This window comes from Muscardinus avellanarius (assembly GCF_963383645.1).
Source record: "Muscardinus avellanarius genome assembly, chromosome: 2".
NCBI classification, from domain to species: Eukaryota; Metazoa; Chordata; class Mammalia; order Rodentia; family Gliridae; genus Muscardinus; species Muscardinus avellanarius.
Genome location: NC_137787.1, coordinates 63,903,645 through 63,912,655, shown reverse-complemented (window position 1 = coordinate 63,912,655; position 9,011 = coordinate 63,903,645).

The window sequence follows — 9,011 nt, the reverse complement described above, 5'->3', positions numbered from 1 at the left end:
AGAGACATTATATTTGTAATAGTTTTCCTTGGTCTTATTCACCATAAAAAAATTTTTTTTGTGGTACTGGGGATGGAACCCTTCTATCTTTGGGCTACGCTCCCAGACCTATTATATATTTTTATTTGGAAACAGGGTCTCTTAAGCAGCGTGGCTGGCTTTGAACCTGCGCCATCCTCCTGTCTCTGCCTCCCAAGCGCGGGGATGACAAGTGTGAGCCACCACGCCCGGCCTGTTCACCATAAAATTTTAGAAGATTTTTAAATGTTTTTGAAATTATAAAAGTAGTACAAAAGAACATAAAGTAAAAATGAAACTCCCTTTATTCTTCCTATCTACAAAATAGGATAACTTCTCCCATATCATTCCAGAAACTTCCCTAATGTTTGCAAGCATGAGTATATTTTATATAAACACATAGGATCAGTCTCTATGTCTACTCTGCAACTTACTTTTAAAATCTAGAACCATATTGTGAAGATCTTACTAGTATAAAGTGGCTTCAATTGTGTGTGTGTGTGTGTGTGTGTGTGTGTGTGTGTTACTGAGAATTGAATGCAGGGGGATTCTATCTCTGAGCTATACCAACTCCCCTGATCTATTTTATTTTGAAACAGGGTCTAACTAAATTGCGAGGCTCTTGCCAAGTTGCTGAGCCTGGCCTTGAACCTGTGAGCCACCTGTCTCAGCCTCCCAGGTACTAATTCTTTTTTAAGCCTTAATTCTTTTTAATGGCTGCATAATAATCTGTAGTTTGGATGTAACCAAATTTATGTATCCCATTTTTCATTTTGAGAGGCTTTTTTTTTTTTTTTTTTTTTGAGTAGTAGGGACTGAACCCAGGGACATTCTACCTCCAAGCTACACCACCAGCCTTAGTTTTTTTTCTTTATTTTGAAACGGTCTCACTAAGTTGCAGAGGGCCTCATTAAATAGCTGAGACTGTCCGTGAACCGCGATCCTCCTGTCTCAGCCTCCCGAATGCTGGGATTATAAGCGTGCGCCACCACGCCTGGGTCATTTTGAGAGAATTTAAGGCATTTTCAAAGCATCACTCCAGTTGCTCCACTCTTCTTGACAGCACCTGGCCTGCTGAGGGCCGGGGCTGAGTTGTGCTCGGCATCACCCTTTGATAGTGCAGAAGCAGCTGTGCTATTAGGGATTTTCCGGGGATAAACATTCCTCCAAGGCTGAATTGGAGCCAGAATCTGGTCCTATTAGGTCCCCATTGACCTCTCCGTGGTTAGCCATGAAGGTGGCTCCTTGTGCAGCGGTTTGGCAGGGGTCTGAGTAAATTGCAGGGGAGTAGTGACCTCTTGGCTTGTAGCTACACACCAGGGACCTGCACTAATCTCACAGGTGGCACTGATAGCTTCTGTCTCCAGCTCCCTAAGCAGGCTCCCCACAGTGTCCTTTATCTGTTTGCAAATAAGCTCAAGGATTTCTGTGATCAGATGGTGTGTCTGATCAGATAAGTGGCAATTCATTTACATTTAGCTTGAAAACTTCACATCAGAGCCCGGTGTGGTGGTGCACACTTGTAATCCCAGTACTTGGGAGTCTCAGACAAGAGGATGGCAGGTTCAAGACCAGCCTCAGCAACTCAGTGAGACCCTGAACAAAATAACAAGACCCTATTTCAAATTAAAAAAACAAAAACAAAAAACAGGGCTGGGAGTGTAGCTTGGGAGTAGAAGGCCTCTGGGTTCAGTCCCCAGCAAACAGCAATAGTAGTTCTCCTAAATGCCTGTCTCTTTCTTGCTACCTAGTCTCCATGACTGTCCAAAAGGACAGGCTGTGCCGAGGGGTTAGGCCGGTGCTGGGGCCAGCGAGGCTGGCATCGGAGCCTGCCGTGAGGCAAGGCCGGTACTGGGGCCTCCGAGGCCAGGATAAGAGCCTGCTGAGGGGTTAGGCTGGTGCTGGGGCCAGTGAGGCCGGCATCGGAGCCTGCCTTGATGCATGACCAGTGCTGGGGCCTCCAAATCCGGGATCGGAGCCTGCCAAGGGGTTAGGCCGGTGCTGGGGCCAGAGAGGCCGGCATCGGAGCCTGCCTTGAGGCAAGGCCGGTACTGGGGCCTCTGAGGCCGGGATCGGAGCCTGCCGAGGGGTTAGGCTGGTGCTGGGGCCAGTGAGGCCGGCATCGGAGCCTGCCATGAGGCAAGGCCGGTACTGGGGCCTCCGAGGCCAGGATAAGAGCCTGCCGAGGGGTTAGGCCGGTGCTGGGGCCAGCGAGGCCGGCATCGGAGCCTGCCTTGAGGCAAGGCCGGTACTGGGGCCTCGAGGCCAGGATAAGAGCCTGCCGAGGGGTTAGGCCGGTGCTGGGGCCAGCGAGGCCGGCATCGGAGCCTGCCATGAGCCAAGGCCGGTACTGGGGCCTCCGAGGCCAGGATAAGAGCCTGCCGAGGGGTTAGGCCGGTGCTGGGGCCAACGAGGCCGGCAGCGGAGCCTGCCTTGAGGCATGACTAGTGCTGGGGCCTCCGAGGCCGGGATCGGAGCCTGCCGAGGGGTTAGGCCGGTGCTGGGGCCAGTGAGGCCGGCATCGGAGCCTGCCTTGAGCCAAGGCCGGTACTGGGGCCTCTGAGGCCGGGATCGGAGCCTGCCGAGGGGTTAGGCTGGTGCTGGGGCCAGTGAGGCCGGCATCGGAGCCTGCCTTGAGCCAAGGCCGGTACTGGGGCCTCCGAGGCCAGGATAAGAGCCTGCCGAGGGGTTAGGCCGGTGCTGGGGCCAGCGAGGCCGGCATTGGAGCCTGCCTTGAGGCAAGGCCGGTACTGGGGCCTCTAGGCCAGGATAAGAGCCTGCCGAGGGGTTAGGCCGGTGCTGGGGCCAGCGAGGCCGGCATCGGAGCCTGCCTTGAGGCATGACCAGTGCTGGGGCCTCCGAGGCCGGGATCGGAGCCTGCCGAGGGGTTAGGCCGGTGCTGGGGCCAGTGAGGCCGGCATCGGAGCCTGCCTTGAGCCAAGGCTGGTACTGGGGCCTCTGAGGCCAGGATAAGAGCCTGTCGAGGGGTTAGGCCGCTGCTGGGGCCAGTGAGACCGGTATCGGAGCCTGCCGTGAGGCATTACCAGTGTTGGGGCCTCCGAGGCCGGGATCGGAGCCTGCCGAGGGGTTAGGCTGGTGCTGGGGCCAGTGAGGCCGGCATCGGAGCCTGCCTTGAGGCAAGGCCGGTACTGGGGCCTCCAAATCCGTGATCGGAGCCTGCCAAGGGGTTAGGCCGGTGCTGGGGCCAGCGAGGCCGGCATCGGAGCCTGCCTTGAGGCAAGGCCGGTACTGGGGCCTCTGAGGCCAGGATAAGAGCCTGCCGAGGGGTTAGGCCGGTGCTGGGGCCAGCGAGGCCGGCATCGGAGCCTGCCTTGAGGCATGACCAGTGCTGGGGCCTCCGAGGCTGGGATCGGAGCCTGCCGAGGGGTTATGCTGGTGCTGGGGCCAACGAGGCCGGCATTGGAGCCTGCCATGAGGCTAGGCCGGTGCTGGGGCCTCCGAGGCCGGGATTGGAATCCTGCCAAGGGGTTAGACCGGTGCAGGGGCCAATGGCCAGCATCGGAGCCTGGCGTGAGGCAAGTTCACTCCTGCGGCCTCCAAGGTCGGGACCAAAGCCAGCTTAGGGGTTAGACTGGTTCAGGGGCCAGCGAGACCAGAACTGGGGCCTCCCATGAGGCAAGGCCGCTGCTTGAGCCAGCGAGATCTGGATCAGTCCACTGAGTAGCCAGGCCACTACTGGGACCATCAAGAGTGGGATTGGTACTTGCAACGCAGCATGCACAGAGAAATATCGCAGAAAATATAAATCAGACTCTTCTCTTAATCAGCAATAACTAGGAGGAAAAGGGCAACAGGAAGAGGTTGAGCTATAGAAAGGGCCCTATAGTGAAGCAACTAATGTGACCAATCAGAGGGTATGTAATACTGGAGGACGGAGCCTCTTTAAAACGCAGGAGGTACATAAACAAATGTATCAAAGTAAATCACCAAAGAAGTGTGGGATGGAGGGAGGGGGAGGGAATGGGATGGGGGCTGGAGGAGGGCTAATTGGATGATGTGTGCTTGTATATCCTCTCAAGTCTTGTACTCCAATGTGATTGATATATGACTACAATGCACCAATTTAAAAAATAAATTAATTAAAAAAATAAACAAAAGGACAGGCTGTGCTGCAGGATCATGAGCGGGCTAATTTGAGACGGGAGCAGTGGGCAAGTGAGCTAAGGAGCCAAGCTACATCCTCCGTCCTTTGTGATTTTTGCTTCTGAGTAGCCCTTCCCCAGGCCCCTGCCTGCCTTGCTGCTCCAGCTTCCAGGCCAAAGGGAAAGTTTCTTTCCTTTCTTCCTCCCTTCCTCTCTCCTCTCTCTCTTTCTTTCTTTCTTTCTTTCTTTCTTTCTTTCTTTCTTTCTTTCTTTCTTTCTTTCTTTCCTTTCTTCCTTTCTTTCCTTTCTTGTTTTTGTGGTACTGGTGGTGGAACCCAGAGGCTTTCACCTCTGGGCTATACTCCCAGACCTGTTTTTTTTTTTTTTTGTGGGTCCAGGGGATGGAACCCAGGGGCATTCGACCTCTGAGCTACACACTCCCTGCCCTATTTTTTATTCTTTATTTTGAAACTGGGTCTCACCGAGCTGCAGAGGGCCTCACTAAGTAGCTGAGGCTGGCTGTGAACCGCGATCCTTAGCGTCTCAGCCTCCCGAATGCTGGGATTACAGGCATTCACCACCACACCCAGCTCCCAGACTTATTTTTATATTTTATTTGGACACAGGGTCTCACTAAGTTGCTGAGAGCCTCACTAAGTAGCTGAGGCTGGCTTCGAACCTGTGTGATCCTCCTGTCTCAGCCTCAGAAGTGCGGGGATTACAAGCCTGCACCACACCAGGCCTCTTCCTTCCTTCCTTCTTCTTTCCTTCCTTCCTTCCTTCTTCCATCCTTCCTTCTTCTTCTTCCTCCCTCCCCCCTCCCTCCTTTCTTTCTTTCTTTCTTTCTTTCTTTCTTTCTTTCTTTCTTTCTTTCTTTCTTTCTTTCTTTCTTTCTTTTTTTCTTCTTATAATGGGAATTGAACCCAGGGGCACTCTGCCTCTGAGCTATACTCCCAGCCCTTTTTATCTTTATTTTGAAAAAGGCTCTCGCTAAATTCCTAAAATTGGCCTTGAACTGTAATCCTCTTTGTCTATGTACTTCCAAGTCCTGGGATTACAGATGTGCATCACCACATCTGGTGACAGATTCCTTTTATTTAAAAATGCTCGAAATCCCAGAATTTGGAGGCTGAGATAGGAGGGCAGGTTTGAAACCAACTTCCACCACTTAGTGAGAGAAACTCTCAGCAACCTAGAGAAATTCTGTTTCAAAACAAAAGAAAAAAAAATTATAAAAAGGGCTGGAGTGTAGCTTGGAGGTAAAATGTCCCTGGGTTCAATCCCCAGTACCACGAAACAAACAAACAGACAGATAGACAAACAAACACACATGTAAGCCAAGCATGGTGGTGCACACTTGTAATCCCAGCATTTTGGAGGCTGAGACCGGAGGATCGCAGTTCACGGCCAGCCTCAGCTACTTAGTGAAGCCCTCTGCAACTCAGTGAGACCCGGTTTAAAAAAAAAAAAAAAGAATAAAAAATAGGGCAGGGGGTGTAGCTCAGAGGTCGAATGCCCCTGGGTTCCATCCCCAGACCTGAAACAACAACAACAACAACAACAACAACAACAACAACAACACACACACACACACACACACACACACACACACACGGAGCTCCCTGGCTGGATAATAGCAGGTCAGGATGACCCAGGGACAACGTAAGTCTGGAGGTGCCTGGTTTCTCTTGCAGTTGCTCAGATTCTTCTCTCTACAGCCATCCTCCTCCTCTGTGGATTTGTCTATTGGAATTCTTGTCCTTCCAAACACAGCTCTGATACCACCATGAATTGTGTCCCTGTGTCTCCCCTGGACTTGTGGCCATTCTTGGAGGTGCTGGGTAGGTGAGCAGTGCCTCTTCCAGCCCTGGCTGCCCTGTTCCACAGCGAAGCTGGGAGACACCGATCCCCGTGACCAGCACAACGCCTGACCCAAGCTGGACACTATAGCTCTCTGCGTGGTCCAGTGTCTGCTGTGAGGACTTGGACTTACAATAAAATCAATAGCATTTAAGAATATATTTCTATGTTTATTCCCTTGGTTGCGCCGGGCGTGGTGGCGCACGCTTGTAATCCCTGCGCTTGGGAGGCTGAAACAGGAGGATTGTACCGGTTTGAAGCCAGCCTCAGCTACTCAGTGAGGCTCTCAGCAACTTAGTGAGACCCTGTTTCCAAATAAAATATAAAAAAAGGTCTGGGAGTATAGCCCGGAGGTAGAAAGCCTCTGGATTCTACCCCCAGTACCACCAACACACACACACACACACACACACACACACACACACACACACACACACCACAATATTCCCTTGGTTGATGTTTGAATTCTGGTAATGCTTTAACATTAAGAAAAAATTTTAGTTGGGCATGGTGGCTCATGCTTGTAATCCCAGTACTTGGGAGGCTGGGACAGGAGAATTTCAGGTTTGTGGTCAGCCTCAGCTACTGAGTGAGGTCCTCTGCAACTTAGTGAGACCCTGTTTCAAAATGAAGAATAAAAAATAGGGCTGGAGAAGGAGCTTCGAGGTAGAATGCCCCTGGGTTCAATCCCCAGTACCACACACACACACACACACACACACACACACACACACACACTTTAAAAAATGTGTGTGTGGTTCTAGACCAGTCTCGGCTGTTGTGGGCCTGTCATGGGCCTGGAGTGTTAGAGCCCACGCTCTCCTGGGCGCTCTCCAGCATGCCTTCCCCTAGATCTCTCACCGTAACCATAAGGATCCTGGCTACAATCCTTCTGTCTCAGCCTCTCAAGTACTGAGATTACTTACAGGTGTGTGCCACCATGCCCAGCTGGTCAGCTAATTATTTAACTGAAATTTCTTTAAGTCCTTGGTACCTGTAGGTCTCCCAAGCTTTGCTTATGAGCTCTACGTGAGCATTGGTATATGCCTTTAGTGCTCAGGCAGAGATGTTACATCCCTGCTTAATAAGTTCAGTGTCAGCAAGAGGTAAGAACTGAGAGTTTTCTCCTGTCTTTCCAGGGTGTGGACATAGTCCTGGGCATAGGCACAGCCCCACACTTATCTAGGGCCTTCTTAGTTCCTAGAAATATATTGGAACTTTTCTTTTCTTTTCTTTTTGGGGGGTACTGGGGTTCCTGGAAATCCTTTTCTGGGCTACACTCCCAGACCTATTTTATATTTTTATTTGGAAACAGGAGTCTCTTAAGCCAGCGAGGCTGACTTCGAATCTGCACGATATTCCTGTCTCTGCCTCCCAAACGCGGATTACAAGCATGGGCCATCACGCCTGGCATTATATTGGAACTTTTCAAAGCCCACTACAGACATCTCGTTACCCACTTTTCCTTTTGATTTTTTTGGCCTACTTTTTTGGTTGTTTGACCCAACTGCTATCAACTGCCTCGACAGCAGTGATGTCAAATAATTCCCACTGATTGTTTTTGACAAGTGCACCCTAGGAAAAAACTATTTGCACTGGGCAAGTGAAGGACAAGAGTCTCCAGCGGGTCTCCCCACCCTTACCCCAGGGGAGGTAAAATAATGGTGGTCATCTGTGAATTTGGGCTTGGAAGAGCTTGCCTTGTTCTGTGGCCCTGAGAAGTTGCTAGGATGCTGGTTTCCACTGTAGTTGTGAGGTTGTTTGTTTTTAAGGCTGCCATGGGTCTGGGGTTGGGGGATGGGACCAAGGCCAGTTAAAATGCCACAGCATGAGCCGGGCGCGGTGGCGCAGGCTTGTGATCCCCGCGCTTGGGAGGCAGAGACAGGAGGATCGCGCAGGTTCAAATCCAGCCTCAGCTGGCTTAAGAGACCCCGTTTCCAAATAAAATATAAAATAGGTCTGGGAGTGTAGCCCAGAGGTAGAAGGCCCCTGGGTTCCATCCCCAGTACCACCACCAAAAAAAAAAAAAAAAAAAAAAAAAAAGCCACAGCATTTACACTGTTATCAAGGTTCAGTCATTTGGTTAAATAAACACTCCCCAAATTGTTGCAAGTCTGGTTAATTTCTAGGTTCCGAAAAAGTTGATTTTGACACATTTTTTCTTTTTTCTTTTGGCCAGAGGTACTTGCTCTGCCATTTCTACTGACGGCCACCTTCTCCATGGCTTCCTGAACAGAGGTCTGTCAACAGGAAGTCGGTGTTAATTTGATTCTTGTTAATTTTGTTATTATTATTATTATTATTATTATTATTATTATTATTAGGTGGTACTGGGGTTCCTGGAAACCCTTCTACCTCCGGGCTACACTCCCAGACCTATTTTATATTTTTTATTTGGAAACAGCGCAGCTGGCTTCGAACCTCGGCGATCCTCCTGTCTCCACCTCTCAAGCACGGGAATTACAAGCGTGCGTCACTACGCCCGGCAGGCACTTAGTGTTGAGATATTATAAAGTTTGACCATAGTATGTCCCGGTTGGTTCTTTCATTCCGAGGACATGAGTATTTCCTCAGCTTTGGGACATTTTCTTCTATCATTTCCTTGAGGGGTTATTCTTCTTCAGCTTCTCCCACTTTGGGGTGTACGTTCCATGTTTCTGGCATTCTGGCATACTTTAATCTGTCTATACTGTTCCTCTCTCTGGGAGAACTTTCCTGTTCACCTGTCAGCTAAGTTTCCCTTCTGCCCTGTCTACTTTGCTTCTTAGTCCATCAGCTGGGTTTTTGTTGTTGCTTGTTTTTGTTAATAAATAAATAAATAAATAAATAAATACTTTTGCGGTACTAGGGATGGAACCCAGGGGCATTCTACCTCTGAGCTACACCCCCCCCCCGCTCTATTTTTTAATTCTTTCTTTTGAAGCAGAGTCTCACTGAGTTGCAAAGGGCTTCACTAAGTAGCTGAGGCTGGCTGCAAACCTGGATCCTCCTGTCTCAGTCTCAGCCTCCCAAATGCTGGGATTACAAGCG